Source organism: Equus przewalskii, chromosome 8 (assembly GCF_037783145.1).
Source record: "Equus przewalskii isolate Varuska chromosome 8, EquPr2, whole genome shotgun sequence".
Classification (NCBI taxonomy): domain Eukaryota; kingdom Metazoa; phylum Chordata; class Mammalia; order Perissodactyla; family Equidae; genus Equus; species Equus przewalskii.
In genome coordinates, this window is record NC_091838.1 from 47,714,138 (window position 1) to 47,731,775 (window position 17,638).

Sequence of the window (17,638 nt, forward strand, 5' to 3'; positions counted from 1 at the left end):
TCTCTCTCCCTCTTCCCTCTTTCTTCCCTCCTTCCTTCCTCCCATCCTTCCCTCTTTCTTTCATTCATTCACACTGTGTGCCAAGCCATTTCCTAGGTGGTGAGGACATCATGATGAACACAATTCCTACCCTCACAGAACTTAAAGTTTATGGTGGGAGGGGTCTAGACACATAACAATGGTTAAATTCATAATGATATAATTATAATTGTGGACCATGTTCCAAAGAGGTATAGCATTTAACAGCATTAAGAGGGAATCTAATCAGTCTGGTGGTGGAGGGGGAGCACTCAGCAAGGCTTCCCTGGGAAGTGGCTTCCAAGCTGAGACTCGATGAATGAGAAGTCAGCCAGGCAAAAAGGAAGAAGGGGATAAGAAGAGTAAGAGTATTCTAGACATAGGTAAGCACCAGTGCCATGTCATCAAGGCAGGGAGGAGGATGGCATATTCCAGAAACTTGCTGGAGAGAGTGAGCAATGGGACGAGGTGTGAAATAGCAGGAGCAGATCTTTGGGTACAAGTCTGGGGCTATTCACAGTGGCCTAGGCTACCAAGGCCTCTGAGTGGAGCTGAGTCTTTAGGTATTAATAATGATGATAGTAATGATAATAACAGTTACCTCATATAAAGCACTTTCTATGTGTCAATGCTTGCTATGCCTCATGTCGTCCAATTTTCACAACTCCCCTAAGGTATTAGTGCAGTTATCTTCCCATGTGACAAATGAAGAAGACAAGGACTGGAGAAATAAATGAACGTATCTAAGGTAATACAGCCAACAAGTGAAGGAACTCGAACTTGATCCATGGCCTGCCTGATTCCAAAACTTTTGTTCTGAAAACTTTCCCCTACTGCCTTTTGGCATCAGTGACTCTTGCTGAGAGGGGCTGAGGAGGCTGTCTCCAACACTTTAGCTCCTCTGAGCCCTGAGAAGTGTGGGGACATGGAAGTGGGATGAGGGACAGGGCGCTGGTACTTCTGGCTGTGGTAGAGAGTTGTTGGGGTGAACTCCAGTGGCGGAGGTGGCAGGGACGCACTGAACTTGTTCATATGCATGAATCATTTGTAGGTGAGGATTAGTCAGAGGCTGTCTGCATTGTTACGGAAGTAGTGGGCTGGGTATATACTCAACCTGAAGCTGTGAGGGCTGGATTTTTTTCTCTCATGTTGACATTGTGAACCATGGAAGGCAAGTCAACTTTTGGGGGTGACTTTTAAGTGAAAAACATCTTCCCTAATGCTTGCAGGTGACTTTGAGGATTGTGGAGGAAAAGTACACTTTAGAGAACTTACGATATCCTTGACCAGATATGCCCAAAGCCAGAACGTCTCACTAGCAGAAGAAATCTAGCACTCCATTGTGTACCTGGAGAAGATTTAAAGTTAGTCGGGGAAGGAATTTATCATGAAGGTAACTCAGAGTCTTCCTGGCAGAGCAGGAAGATCACGCCTGTGATTCAGAGAGAACTTCCAAGCCTCTTGAGTACAGTAGAGTTGGAAAAAACCTAAAACTGACTTTGGTGAGATAGACACCAAAATGGCAAAAACAAAAATGATTGCAGAATTTAGAAGAAGCAAAATCACTGTCCCTCTCAGGGCTAACACTCCTACCTTAACGACAGCCCTGGTGGTGTGTTCCCCTATAATTTTCAGGGTGTCTGACCATGTGGATGGGATGCTTCCCACTTCAGTTTGATCCTACTATTAGTGATCCACGTATAATTGCTATTCAAACACCAAAAGGTAGAACAGTCATGGGATGTTTGACCTGCAAGGGACATCCTTCTATTTGTGCAACCAAAATTTTCAAGAATATGTTAGTACCAAGCATTTCTTTAGGCCTGTTACATGTCATCTCTATTGGTCCAGGGACTAGTCCAACCCTCACAGTTAGGATTAGGAAGTGCTTGTTAACAATACTGTATTGTATACTTAAAAGCTGCTGAAAGAGTAGACCTTAAATGTTCTTATCGCAAAAAAGAAATGGTAATTATATGACATTATGGAGGTGTTGGCTAACACTATGGAGGTAATCATTTTGCAATACAAAAAAAAACGAGATTAGGAAATCATCTTGCCCCAGGTCCACAGTTGTTAGCAGCTGTTTTTGTGGCTATCAACAGTTGGGGTCCCCTTCCTTCTTTTAGGGATCATCAGTTCAGCAAGGACTGAGTATAGAATATTGTAAAAGAAACTTCTGAGCATGCGGGGAAGCCCTGCACTAACTTATGCAGCTCGAGTCTCAGCTCGAGGAGGCAGTGTGGCCCATGGGAAGGAGCTCGGGCTCTCCCAGTGCAAATCAATTTCCTAGCTGTGACCTCGGGCAAGGTCCTCTGAGCCAAGGTTTTCTTGCCTGGATAATAGAAAAAAATCGATCTTCCTCACTGCAATTGTTGTGAGGATTAAACGAAATATTTAGCAACAAGATTGAGGGCAAGTTTTAATGATCTTATATATAATTTTTGGTACATTGTACATTTTCTGAAACGTAGATATCATAAACATCATCAGATTTTTTTTTAATTAAAAAAGAAGTAAAGAGATTAGCATGTCTAAAACTTTCACTCCTGTGCCTGGCACACAGAAAACTAACATGAACCTTAATGATTAATAATAAGCAGAGTGCCCCCTAGGAAGCAGGCATGTCCAAGCAAGTGTGGGAACTGGAGGTGCAGCCCACTATGGCTATATTTGCATGAGGGTCTGAGGCTACTCCTGGGATAGAATTTGTGCTAAAGAAAGAGAATTGAAGTTCCCAAGTCAGATCAAGGGCAGTCGGTCAAAGCTGGAGGGGACAGGTGTTATCAAGCACAGCCCTGTCTGTCACATAGACTGATGCCCCTCCCTTCTACCCAGGGTCCGCTGTCCTAGGCCCCATGGACTCCTGCCTGAATTCTAGCGAAGGGAGTAACAAGACCAAAAAGCCATTTCCTAAAATCTCTGCAGACTTTGAGAGCTTTAAGCAGTCTAGTTTGTAACCTTTTAACCTTCTGTACACAAGGGGAATAAAAGGGATTTTCCCTTCCCCACCACCGAAGAGGTGTCTGCTGGAGTCTAAAGAACTGGGCACCCAGAACTGAGAAGATGTCTTAGTGGTGGTGTCTTCATGTAGTAGCCTACAGGGCAGACTTTATTGTGGGGGGAAAAGGACAGGAGGAAAACAGCAGCCATGTGGTACCTGAGGGGATTAGCTAGGCACATGGAGGACATTTTTCTGGGGATGTGAGTTCTATTTACAAAAAATTTGTTGAAGACCTCAGAGTGTTTCTGAATGGTCACCTGGGGTGTAATCTGGGGGCTGGGCCATGTGGGGCGAGGTCTCCTGAGTGGGTGAGGCCTGCCCTGTTGGTTGGTGGGTAAGCAAGTGAACCTGTCCTGTTTTCCTCTATTGGGTTTTCCTTGTGGCCTTAACAATTGCTATGTCAACAAGTTACCTTTTAAAAAATGCTGAATAGGCAATGCTTTAGGGGAATGTGCTGAGGGAGAGCAAAAATCCCCTTCCTCTATCTCAGCTATACTTTTTTTAAATTCATTTTTTTAAAATTGTGGTTAAAAAAATATGTATATAAATAAATAAGATAAAATTTGCCATTTTAACCACTTTTCAGTGTACAATTCAGTGGCAGTAAGTCATGAAGATTTTCCCCAATGTTTTCTTCTGAGTTTTACAGTTTTAGCTCCTAAGTGTAGTTCTTTAAGTTAATTTTTAATTTTAAGAGTCCAACTTTTTTTGTGTTGATTTTGTACCCTGCAACTTCGCTAAATTTGTTTATTAGCTCTAGAGTAGCTTTCTTTCTGTGGATTCTTTGGGATTTTCTATGTATAGGATCACGTCATCTGCAAATAGAGATAGTTTTACCTCTTCCTTTCCAATTTGGATGACTTTTATTTCTTTTTTTGCCTAGTAACTCTAGCTAGAACTTCTAGTACAATGTTGAAGGGCATCAGTAATATAGAATTCTCAGTTGACAGTTTTTTTTTTCTTTCAACAATTTAAATACATCATCTCACTGCCTTCTGGCCTCCATGTTTTCTGATGAGAAATCAACTATTAATCTTATTCAGGATCCCTTGTATATGATGAGTCACTTCTCTCCTGCTACTTTCAGGATTCTCTCTTTTTCTCTTAGGTATGTAGATTTATACCTTTAATCAGATTCGGGAAGTTTTTCATCATTAATCTATAAATATTCTTTCTGCTCCTTTCTCTCTCAATTCTCCTTCTGAGACTCCCATAAAGCACATGTTGGTTCACTTTATGGTATCCCACAATTCCCTTAGGCTCTGTTCACTTTTCATTTTTTTTCTTTCTGCTCCTCAGACTGAATACTTTCAACTGTCTTACCTTCAAGTTTGCTGACTCTTTCTTCTGCATCCTCAAATCTAATGTTGAACACTTGTAGTGAATTTTTCATTTCAGTTATTGTATTTTTCAGCTACTGAATATCTGTTTGGTTCCTTTTTACAATAGTCTCATTTTTTTCATACATTGTTTTCCTGATTTCCTTTAGTTCTATGTCCATATTTTCCTTTATTTCTTTGAGCATTTTTAAGACAGTTGTTTTAAAGTCTTTGTCTAGTAAGTCTGATAGCTACACATCCTCAGGGGTAGTTTCTGTCCATTTAATTTGTTCCTTTGAATTAGTCAAACTTTCCTGTGTCTTTGTATGCCTTGTGATTTTTTGGTTGAAAACTGGACATATGAATATTATAATGTCATAAATCTGAAAGTCAGAATCTCTTCCCTTTCCCTAAGATTTACTGTTTTTTGTTATTGTGTTTTTTCTGATTGTTGAAGGCTATAATTGTTTAGTGACTTTCCAAATATCTTCATAAAGATTATTCCTGGTCATGTGTGGTCACTGAAGTCTCTGTTCCATTTGCTTATGTTTAGCTAATGTTTGACAGAAATGTCCTTCAATGCCAGAAGTTAATGTAAAACAAAACAAAACAAAAAAATTGGAAAAGAAAAACACAAAAAGCAAACACCTCTCTTGATCTTCACAAATTAAGCTCTCTGCTGGGGCACTCCAACACTTAGTCAGGCTTGCTCTGAGCCTAGGGATTGGCACAAGATGAAAGCTTAGTGTCTTCTTAGGTCTTTTGTGAGCATGAGTCTTGTCTTGATCATGCGCATGGCTTTTTAAATTCCCCTGTATATCCAGGTACTTTTAAAGTCCTAATCTCCCAAAGGATTTGACCCAGCTTTTCCTCCTGGGCCTTAGCCAATCTATTATATATCTGGACCATAATCTTTTGCCCCAGACTTCTGTGTGTTGTTAGTTCACCTAGCAACATTTCTGAGCAATGCCGACTGCTTTTCTGGCCTGAGGTCTGAGTTGGACAAAACTGAGACAAGCATCTTCAGGTAACCCAGACAGGTTAGGACAGACACACACAATAATGTGTGAACAAGATCTGCTCTGCTCCTTCTGGAACCCAGGACCAGGGTCCCATACTGGGAATATAGGCTGCTATGTCTTCAAAACTGCCTTCATATTGGGGAGGAGGTGAAGTAAGGGAAAGTAAAAATGCCACAAAACTTTCTTACTATTTCCAAGTTGCTTTTTTCTTGATTCAGCATTTACTTGGTTGCTGTGAACCTTTGGCAATTTTTAGAGTTCTGACAAGGTTGGTTCTGACAGTTTCAGCTTGTTTTTTTGGTGTTTCTGTGGAGAAACAAGAGTTTGCAGCTATGTACTCCTCCCTTTTGCTGACATCACTCAGCTATACTTATGAGAGTGACCTTGTTTTTACCTCTGTACTACTGTGGCCAGGAGAACTGGGTTACACACACAAAATCCACTTTGACTAAATCTTGAGCTGGTGGGTAATACCTGCTTTTTGTAGAATAAGTTGAAAAGGCCATAGGAAACAGACCAGAATCAAACAAAAGATCAATCTCCATAGACCACACTTTTACCTGTTCACAGTTGTAAATAATATGTAAACAGCATCTACATTGCAATGGAAGGGTTGCTAAAATGAGTCTTCATTTACAATTAATAGTAAAATGACACTTTCTAAAGTGTTAGCTTGAATGTTCAACAGTTCTAGTTGGTCCCCTAGACGTGTGTTGGCAAATGGGTTTAACCTCTTATGGTAGTGGCTGCCTAATGCAATGTGTGGAGGGTTGCAAAGCCATGTCCAGCTCAGGGGACAAGAGTTCCATGATCAATTGGTGCTGTTTGTCATGGGCACAGGAGGGAGGAGTCTCAATGTGTATCTATTGCTGTGTAACACGTTACCTCAAAACTTACATTTACTGTCTCTCACAATTTCTGTGGGTCAGGAATATGAGACTAGTTTGATCGGGTGGTTTTGGTTCAAGATATCCTAAGAGATTACAGTCATGATGTCAGCTGGGATTGCAGTCATCTGAAGGCTTGACAGACTGGAAGGTCCACTTCCAAGAAAGCTCACTCAACTGATGCTTGAATTGAAGCTCAGTTGATGCTGGCTCCTGGGACAAGGTCCAGCCCCTCTCCTCCTGGGCCTCTCCATAGGGCCACTTAAGTGTCTTTGAACCTGTGGTTGGTTTCCACCAAAGAAAGCAATCCAAGAGTAAGCCAGACAGAAGCTATCATTTTTATTAACTCAGAGTCATATAGCATCATTTCTGCCACATTCTATTCCCTAAAGCAAGTCACTAAATCTGGCCCATGCTCAAGAGGAGAGGAATTAGGTTTTACCTTTTGAAGGGAGGCATGTCAAAGAATTTATGGACACATTTTAAAACCACAGCATAGCACTCTGCTAGGTGTTTACTGACCTCCAGTTACTACAGAATACCCACTGAATGCTAACACAATCTGAGCAACATAAAGTACTAACTTATTTTAGGAGAAAACATTAATAAAAACTGCATAGTCAAAGAAAATACATATGTATCGTGTACGTGTGTGTGTGTGCATGTGAGATAGGATAGGAAGAATGAGAGCTTCCTGGTTTCTTGGAGAATTGCTCAAAAACAGCTTAAGGGAACTCTAACTCACCATCTCAAGGAATGCTACACCTAAAATCTATCTACTGGGATATTGGCAGAGAGAGAAGGGTATGAAAGGGGTCTGGTTTTGCTCCCTTCACTCTCTTTCCCTCAGAAGGTTCTGCCATAAGGTTAGGATTTCAAGTCCTGGGGAAGACTCTAAGTCGAAAGCAGGCAATTTGAGCACAGCATCCCGGTTAGGTCTAGTCAATGCAAAGATTTCCCTTGCTTAACAGAAACAGCCCAACAGGCCAATGCCACTGGCAAACAGAACTGCAGTGTGGGAGGTACATATGCAAATGTGGACACCTGCATTTAATATTCCTCACTTGGGCTCAACAGAAAAACAACTACTCAAGCACAAAATGGTGATCCTGTTTGCTAAACATTTGGCCCTGAGAATCATGTGGTCTGTGACCTCCTAGTTTTTAAGTATGTCTCCTCTTACATTAAGCAGCAGATTCCTCTTAGCAGGAGAGCACTGCGTACCCTCCAAGTTTGGAAATGGTAGGTTTTCAGAGCTGCGTGAAAATATTTTGTTGACAGCTCTCTGACTGCTTACAGCAGCAGGGTTGTTTACTTGGGCTGGAGCACAGCTCTGTTGAGGCAGAGAGTCTGGTCTCAGCATCAGGAGTGCCTAGCAACAGGTCTACACCATGCTGCAGAATTTCAACATGGGCTGGACCACAAGTATTCATTTTGGGGGATTTCCAGAGTCTTGCTCTCACTCTGTCATATCGCTCCTAAAATCTGAGTCACACAGCCAGATGCAAGAATAATTGTTCAGTGTCCTCTAAAATTCTCTTCTGGGAAAAGTTAAAAAGAATATTTGTGCATTGAGTATATTTCTTTAGGTACTACAGAGAATCGGTCACTCTAGATTATTGAAAATATCTAATTTTAGTTCGAGTCTTATTCTGACAAGCCAGTTTAATATTCAGCAAAGAGGCTGAATGTGTACAGTGATCATTCTATCAACAAAGACAATGCATTTTTAAAATATATTTATCATTAAAAATGTTATTACCATGGAAAGAAATCATGTATTGACATAAAGGTGTATTCTACCAACAACAGATTGGAGGGATTAGACACGATAAAAAAAAGACTAATTTATAATTTATTCATTTGTTAAACATTTATGGAATGACTACTACACTAGACTCTGTAGCTAGAAAAATTAACAAAACATTTGTCACTTACCTTCCTAGAGCTTACAGTGTGACAAGAAGGAGATAATAAGGTGACCCCAAATGTTGTGGGGCAAAATATAACGAGGGTTTGGGAACTGTAGGGTGTAGAGGGAGAAGTTGAAGGACGGGAGAAAAGGTCTGGAGATGAGCGGTGGTTGAGGAGGTGGGTTCTCCATGCTGGAGGGTGAGGACAGGATGTGCGGGACATCTCCTATGTACTCCTGAAAAGAGAGCCAACTGCAACACACCCCTGCCTACCAAACTGGGCATAGAATGCTATTGTGCTTGTATAAAATTATAAGCCTGTATATCTTTGTGGTAAAATTGTTGTTGACATTGGTCCTGCTTTGCATTATTTATGATTTTAAAAAGCAACATTGATTTTATTATGAAGATACTATTTTTCCTCAGAGGGTTTGTTGCAGTTAAAGTCTCAGTGTAGCCACTACTGACTTTGGTTACTTAATCCTTCTATCAAATTTTTTATTCTATTTTATTTTTTTTGCTGAGGAAGATTCAGCCTGAGCTAACATCTGTGCCCTCTTCCTCTAGTTTCTGTGGGTCACTGCCACAGCATGGTGTCTGACGAGTGGTGTAGGTCTGCGTCTGGGAGCCTAGGCCCAGCCACTGAAGCAGAGCACGCCAAACTTAACCATTAGGCCTCAGGGGTGGCCCCAGATCAAATGTTTTTATTAGCTCCTGTGCATTATGTATTCAGGAACTCAAAGTTAAATGGATTTATGTTCAGATCAGATTGGAGCCTGCGTTAGGAATTATGTGTTTTTTCCCTATTTCAGTCTTTAGATACTTTTTGTGGATAAATCCAAGGTTAGCAGGTTAATTTCAATTTATGCCAGTTTGGGTCTTTAACCAAAATATATACAAAGTAGATTACTGATCTTAAAATACTGTCTCTATTCCTCTTTAAGGGCACAAACTAAATCTTTGCATCTTGCTTATTATAGTAACTTTGACAAAACCATGTCCAGAAGATGCTGGATGCATACTTTTTTTGTAATGATAGTGGCATATTCATTGCTGCTAATTCCAGAACTACAGCTAACATTAACTAGTTAATTCAATACCAGCGACATTTGCTGAGTATTTTTAACGTTTTGGAGGAAGCCCAATTTAGGTTTATCTGAAATGTTTGAAATATTGAGTTAAAGAATCATTTCGGATCATAGTTACTCATTCTATTTCCTGTTAAGATTAGCTGGCTAATATCTAGCTAGGATGGGTCAGGTAGCAGGGCAGAGACGAAAGAATAGGGAAAATAGATATTATGTTAAAAGTGTCACAGTTGGATCATTGATAAACTGTTTTAAATAAATAGGAATCTTGAGATAGATAAGGATAATGAAAGAGTTGGACAAGATAATTTTGAGAAAGGTCTAATCTATCAATAAAATTACATGATTTTATATTTAAAGTAGAGAGAAATAAACATGGATGTTTCTTACCTCCTCAACTTAGCTCTTGTTCCTGTCATTGTGTAAGGTTCAAATTTCATAGTACAAAGCGTGTTCTTGAGATCTGGGGTTTTCTCCAAAATAGATAATCATCATCTGTTTTCTAAAGCAATGCCAAGAACATCAACAAATAAAGTTTAATTATTCATTGCTCTGTCTTAAAAATGCTTCTCAATTGTGAAACTCGTTATCATCCATATATTATATTCTTCCTTTAAAATTTGAAATGCCCGAGGCATTATTTCTCATTTCACCTTATTCTTTTCAATGTACTTGTGCTAAGGGTTAGGAAACTGTTTTCACTAATTTGCTGGAAAGGGAAATAGTTGTAGGATCCTCTGAAACTTGAAGCTCTTTGGAGTTGGACAGACCTGACTTCACATTATGTTATACTTCATCCTCTGATTCTATACTGCCTAGTAATGTTAACTTGGGCAAGTCACATAACCTCTTAAAGCCTTTGTCACTAATCTGTAAATGAGAAGCATGATGGTACCTAACATATAAAACTATTTTTAAGGATTAGATTCAAGTTGAGTTTTCAGTACAATTCCAAATACTTAGCAACCCTGCAGGAAATGTTAGCTATTATTGCATTATCATCACTAGTACTTATTATGGGCTGAATTGTACCCCCCCTCCCCCCCCAATTTGTATGTTTAAGTCCTAACCCCTAGTACCTGAAAATGCGAGTGTATTTGGAAATAGGGCCTTCAAAGAGGTAATTAAGGTAAAATGAGATCATATGGCTGGGCCCTAGTCCAATATGACTGGTGTCCTCATAAGAAGTGGAGGTTAGGATATGGACACCCACAGAGGAAAGGCCACGTGGTGACACAGGGAGAAGGTGGCCATCTGCAAGCCAAGGAGAGAGACCTCAGAAGAAACCAACCACGCTGACACTTTCATTTTGGACTTCTAGCCTTCAGAATTGTGAAAATTAAATTTCTGTTGTTTAAAGCACCTAGTCTGTGATATTTTGTTATAGTAGCCCTAGCAAACTAATACAATACTACTGACCAAAAGAGTACATTTCTAAATTACATGTTAAACAATGTAAGATAAGGAATCTTTCTGAAAGCTACGGTGTTTGGTCTGTTTCTATCATTTTATTGCATGGAAAAATAAATCCACTGCCTGCTCTGTTCTCTAGCTCTAGGCTGCCGTCTATGGGATTTGGCTAGCCCGATGGGCCTCAGATGGAATACAGACACACAGATCACATGGCAATTGCAACCAAGAAGCCCCAGAGCATAATATCAACAGCTCGATGATTCGGCATTTGCTCTGTCAACACTGGTTAGAGCAGCAGGCCTGGGGTGGGGGAGGCAGAGGTGAATGAGAGAGTGAGTTTCATTTTCAAACATCACTTCATTAGAATGGTTTGTGTTTTTCTCCAAGCAGAGCTAGAGATGTTGTTCATTCATTTAGTGTTATTATGGGAACAAAATCATTAAACACCATAGACTTTGTTATCCTTAAACCAGATGGAATCATGGTTTCATTAGAACCGGGGAATAACAATGCCCACACAAATGGCTGATTGCTCTTCGTGGATGACTTGTCTGAACTCCAGGTCACTCTATTTCCTTCTTAGCAATTTGGGCTCCTTTCCATTCCTTCTTCCAAACCTGTCCTCACTGACTGCTCCTCTGTCTTTTACTCTACATTTTTTCCTCTGGCAGGCCAGTATAGGCTGGGGGTGGGCACATGGACAACACTGACAACACGGAATCCAGGCCACTGAATCATCTTGTCCTCCTTTCATTAAGCCTAGGCTCTCTCCTCCAGAGATAGGTAGCAAGGACTTCCCCAGCCCCACCTGCCTCAGGAATTTCTGCAGCCATACCGAAGCCCTGAATGCTGATCAAAAGCAACAGGCCTATTGTCACTGGAGTGAAAAGAAAGGAACCTAAATGGTTAAAACGACTACCCGAGAACGTTCAGGAGGTTGGCCCTCCATAAGTGAGACCGAGGTACGTGTTTGTACATTGCACGCAGTGAGGGATGGCACTTAGTCTGAATCTCTGCAGCATTTCAGCAGGGTCGTGTGGGTGCAGGCTCCGCAGCTCAGAATAAGCGCCCCCTTACATTTTATATCCGAAGTGACTTGCTTGCCTCACTCTAGTTCTGCAACTGCTAGTCACTATTGGGAGTATCTAACAGGTGGCAGCAGAGTCCCAGCCCCAACAGCACAGAGCAGAGGGGTGTTTAGAGGCAAGAAACAACAGCTTAGTAGCCAGCACAGATACACACACTCCGTTACTTCATTTAAACCTCGAGACAACCCTGAGAGGTAGAGCAGATAGTACCATCTCCATTTACTTGGGTCAGTGACTTGCAGAGGTCTTGGGAGTAGAACTAGGGATGGGCTCTAAGTCTTCGTAGTGTCGTGATGCTCTGCCTCCCATCAAATCAGGCCCAGGAGGCCCCCTCAGGCGATCCAGAGCCTGGCCTGATCCACTCAGTACAGAGATGTGCCGCACTTTCACCAACAACCCAGCCTGCTGGGCCAGCCTCAGTCAGCCTCTGGCTGCATGGTTTCTTATCTCTCACAACAACAATTACATTTACGGAGAACTTTTATTGTTGCGGGATATCTGAAGGCTTCCCGGAACGTTCCCTGCACTGCATTTTCCAGAGAAAAGATTAGCAGAAAGCCCTTTATCTTTGCCAACAAGAGTCACCTGGTCTCTCCGGCACAATGACTGCTTTGACCTGTGTTTCCTGCTCTATCTTGCATCCAGAACAGGAGGTGCAAACAGGACAGGTTGAAGTCCCAAGCCCAGACTTTTTCCAGGGCCCTGTCAACTATGGCTTTGCCTACCTTGCTTTGGCCTGATGGAAGCTGCAAAGTAAAACCATCAAAACTGATGTTGGGCCTGGTAGGTGATTATACATTGATTTTATATTTTGTACCAAAACCTATTACATCTTGGCCTGCCTGTTTCTAGCTTACACAATAAGACATTTCTGAGTACTGGAGGTTGGCCAGGGCGACCATGCTGGAGAAAGAAAACCACAGCGTTTTGTGCTGAGCCTCCCAATCTGTGTGTCAGCGTTCTTCAGCAACAGTGACAGAGGCCAACTTCAGATGGCAGGCAATCCATGGGACTCGGAATTCCCCTAGAGGTTCCCATGGAGACTTCCCTGCGAGAGCTGCTCGCCCTGCCCCCAGGCTTGGAAGGAACAGGAAGAGCTTCAAGGAGGAAAGAAGGTCCAGAGTGGCCCGGTTGAAGCTGGGGGAGGTGACCCCAGTGCCTGCCTGGTTAGGGATGAGCCTTGGTAAGAAAAGCTGTTACTAACAATGTCTGCTGAGAGGAGCATTTCTGTGGTACACTCTCCCTAGACATATTTAAACTCCCTTGGGAAAGCCTTGGGGATCCTGAAAGAATGAGGGGCCTGCTCCAGAAGGGTGATTTCCCAATGCCATACCCAGCTGCTTCAGTCAGTCCCTGGGGACTGCTGGGGTCTGGGCCAGAGGTGGCAGAGAAGCCCGAAGGTGGAGGTGTGCCTGCCCCCAGGTCCGCCTTTGGGCTCTGATGCAGCCTAGCTGTTAGTAGCTGTCTGCTGCCTGATTGCAGGCCCAGTCACATGCCCCACAGACCCAGCAGACCCTGCAGACCTGACCTACCACTCCTGGAGTGGGAATGAAGCCCGGACAGGCTTCTAAGCGGGACTCGCTGCTGTGAGAATCTAAATGCTTGGACGAGAGGCAGGAATACTGTTGTCAGTCTGCTTGCCCTGGTGCCCTTTGTGCTGATCTGTTCATTCATTCATTCATGCAAGCGGACCTCTAGAGACCTGTCGTGTGTCGGGTTGGCCTCTAGGCCCTGGGCACACAGATGAGCAGGCCAAAGCTGCTGCTGAGTCCACAGTGGGGAGTGACTGCAGCCATGGGAGCCTGGGTCCCATGCCGAAGGATCCACTAGAGAGGGGGGGCCCCTAAGTCAGTTGTGTAAGATCAGGGAAGGCTTCCTGGAAGAAGAGACAGCTAAGCTGAGGCCTTGGGCCTAGTTCAAACCCTGGCTCCCACCTGGTCTGTCTGTGTGGCTTACTTCTTATCCTTCTGTCCAGGCTGGCTTTCCACATGTGCCACTCAGCCTCTTCCCTTTGCCGGACGTGCCCTGCCTGCCCCCCATGTCAAACCTCTTTTATTTCTAAATTGTTCTCAAGTGTTTATCCTGTGCTGGGCACTAAACTAGCAGCTTTACAAAGATGACATCACCGCAACACTCTGAGATAACGGAGTCAGTCTGCCTGCTGGGGTTCAAATCCCAGCTTGGCCATGGCAAGCCATGAGGTCTTGGGGAAGTTGGTAAACTTCTCTGTGCCTCCATTTCCATAGCTGTACGATAAGCCTAATGATAGTACACACTCCAGAGTGCCAGTATCAGAACTAAACAAATTCAGATGTGTAATGTGCTTAGAACAACATCTGGGATGTATTAAGAGCTACATAAGTATTTGCTAATATTGTTGTAGCCTCCATTTTATAGATGAGGAAATTGAGATTCAGAGAAGTTAAGCCATTTGTCCAAAGTCACACAGCTGGCAGTTGTCAGAGGCAAACTTTGAAGGCAGGATTTCTGACTACATGTCCAGAGCACCCTTTTCCATGACACCACAGCTATGTCTGCTCTATGGCTGCCTCTGACGCCAGCTCTGGTTCAGCGTTCCACCTGCTCCCATGTTCAAGGTCTTGACCTCCTGCCACGCTCAACTCTGCAGTGCCCTGCTGACCTGCTGGAGCAGCTGAGCCTATTTCGGCTCACCACGGCCCACACCTGGACGCTGGCGCACTCAGGAGTTTGGTCTCCTACTCTCTGTCTGAGCCCTGTCCACTCAAACTGGCTGTGTTTATGCAAGGAGGGGAACAGGTCGCCCGGAAAATGCTCTGTGGAGGGAAGGAGGCATCAGGAAGACAACTGAGGACACTGACACTGGAGTGCTAAAATGAGAGAGCTGTAGGGAGGTGTCATAGCAGAGGAAGGAGGGAGAGAGAGGGGACAGCAAGCAGGTGGCATGAGCTGGTACGTAAGGAAGGGTTTCAAGTAAAGGAAAAACTTTGCTTTGGGGAGGCTTTTTAATGTGACAGTTTATACACAACACTGACTAAGGCACTGAGCACTAATTTCAGGGGGAAATTCCTACAATTGTTCTAAAAGTTCTCACAGCAACTTATAAGGCCTGTGCAAGTACACCGTTTAGTCGTTTTGGCTGTTTGGTTGGAAAAGTGGCTGCTCGAAGGCAGGATTGAACAAAGGAGTGAGAAATGGGGTGAGAATTGGGACTTGGGATCTCTAAGTCCTGTGCTTTCCCTGTGACCTTGGGAGAGACGTCTGTCTTTCCAGAGCCTGTTTCCTCATCTGGAAACTAAGGGAAATTTTGCAGTTTTCCTCTGAGGGGTATTTTGAAGAGCAGTTATAGACCATTTTCCAAGTACAAAGTGTCAGATGTACGGAAAGAGTGCTGGCGTTTCAGAAACTCTGCAACTCGAAAGTTTTCAAATCCACTATTATTTCCATCTAGGGGCATTTTCCTAAAGAGGGGCCAGGTAGTCCCGATGGACTCAATACTGTATTCATCCATTCCTGAAAACAAATAGCCAAGTTATTTATTTCTTCAAGTTTCGTTTGAGACAGTTCGGCCCATTATCCTTTAGCTGGACCACTGAACCTACACTCAGAAATGAGAACCAGCTGACTAAATAAACAGCCGCATATGGAAAAGAAGCAGGAAAAGCCTTTCCAAAACTAATAATATTAACAAACTTCCAAGGGACACACAATCCATAATTAATGACAATTTGGAAAAAAAAAGACATAAAAACTTGGAATTTGAAATATATCTCTGAGGACAGTCTGGTGTTTTTTTGCTCAGAATCTGTCCACCCTTTTTCTGGCCCCTTTCCCTTCTGACAGGCGCATATTTTCAAATTCCTTCTGTAAATGTCTTTAGTCTGTGGATTTAGATCCCAGGATTCAATATGTCTTGCCTGGACTCCCAAAGTGGCCCGTCAATAGGAGCTTATTAAAAACCTCAGTAGTCATGTGACCAGACATAACTGATTCTAACTAAACCCACAGGAAGGATGGTCTTGCTCTCAGAAACCAGTTCTCTGGCAAGGATCCTTTTGGGGTCAAATTCAGTGACATTGGGCTGCATGCCAGAGCAAACCCCAATCTAAGTGCCTAGGCCAAGACTCAGGAGGGCACAGATGCCTGGGGAACGGGCTTGACCTCCTGGATGCACTCCTTAGGAGAAGTGCCCAGCCTAAGGCTCTGGAGCATCCCACTTCCAGGGCAGCCCAGATGAGGCCGAAATTCAGGACCATTCGGCAGCATTTGCCAGGCTCTCCTATCACTCTCCACTCATTCCCTCAAATTGGCTTGTGACAGAAATGGCTAGTTGACCCCTGAAGAGTCGTGGTCTCCCTCCAGAGTGTAGAGATGCTATTGGGAAGCAGCTGACCAGCCAGAGACTACATTTCTGAGCCCCCCAACCCACCCCAGGTGACTAATTCTGGCCAGTGAAATATGAAGTGATGTGGCACTTTCTGGCTGGGGTGGTTAAGTAGCCAGCATGTCTTCCCTCACTCTCTCCTGCCTTCTATCGCTAAGGGGCAGGGGCCTGGGTCTCTGCGTCACTGTGTGGAGGAGAAGCCCAAGAAAGCCGTGTGACCAGGACCATCTGATTAGAATTTGCGTGAGCAGGAAATAAATTTTTGTGTTCAGCTGTTCCTACATTGGGGTTGTTTTCCCCAGCAGTTAGCCTGCGCTGACTAAGACAGTGCCCGCGCAGCATTTCCTAAGCAATGGGTCTCAGCATTAGTGGGATTTTCCCCAGCTCCTATCTTTCTGTGAAGAAAACACCAGTCCTGCCCACGTGTCTGTGGTCTTGTTTGAGTCTCTGTGTGTGTGTCTCTCTCTCCACCCTCCCAAAGGGAAACAGCAAAGCATGAGTAGAAATTAAAAGCATGGTCTCTGAGTCAGAATGCTCAGGTTCAAATCTCAACTCCAGCACTTACTAACATGTGAGTCCTTGGGCAAATGGTTGAACCTCTGTGAGCTGTAAATCCTCTCTCTGCAGCAGAGGGATATTACCTTGCAGAGTTGTTATGAGGAATAAATGGAACATTCTGTGTAAAGTACCTGGCACATAATCAACACAGTAAATATTAATACTATTATTGTTATTATTTATTGAGCCTGCTTCAGCAGATACTCGTTGCAGACTGACTGCAACCAATCAGTATCATTGCTACTCTTTTCTCGCCTCCTTTCTTCTCTTCACACTGATAACTTCCACCTATAAATCACAACAATTTTCTTTCACAGGTATTTGTTTTCTTCTACCTCTGTTCCACAGATGTCATCCCACTTTCTCTTCTTTACCTGAGGTGCTACAACAAATTTAGAAATTTATAAGCATTTTGTAAAAGGAGAAAGCAGGTGGGTCCACAGGAAGTGGACCCAAATGTGTGTTGAATGAACATTTATCTGCTTCAGGAGATACTTGATCCTGTTCCAAGAAATACTTGCCATACGACGCCCCAACCTCCACCTCCCAACCCCCGTTTTGCCAAACTAGCTCTTGGAAGCTTTAGTAATGCAGAAAGTGAAGAGGGTAGAAGGGTAAAATGTACCAGACTAGTAGTGGAGAGGGTTTCCCCCAATATTTCAGAGGAAAGAGAAGCAAGAGCACGCATGACGTAAGAAGGAAACAGATGGAAGAGAAAAGAAGGACTGTTAGCAGTGTCGCCCACACATCTATCTGCTTTATGATGTCCAAGAGTACAAATAAAGGATTTAAGCTAAATAGAATTGCTTTTAGTTGGCTGTACCGTCTTTCATGTATCACTGTCTTACTCTGAGGCTGGACTGTATGGGCCACAGCTTAAACAGGGTCATAATACGTTTTGGCATAGATTGATATTAGTTCAGAAGCTTACTTGAAAATTTAAGTAAACACTTGCAGCATTTGTT

General features: G+C 43.1%; 1 long non-coding RNA gene across 3 annotated transcripts in view; it reads right to left on the reverse strand.

Annotated features, from left to right (window-relative positions):
• Positions 1-2,427: 2,427 nt before the first annotated feature.
• The window catches only part of LOC103558679 (uncharacterized), a 37,186-nt gene continuing 21,975 nt past the window's right edge, over positions 2,428-17,638 (reverse strand). For all 3 annotated transcript variants that reach the window (XR_546812.2, XR_011543467.1, XR_011543466.1), the window contains 2 exons: positions 9,642-9,753; positions 2,428-6,528 (listed from right to left, as the gene is read on the reverse strand). This is a non-coding gene — a long non-coding RNA (uncharacterized lncRNA). The remainder of the gene's footprint in view (positions 6,529-9,641; positions 9,754-17,638) is intronic.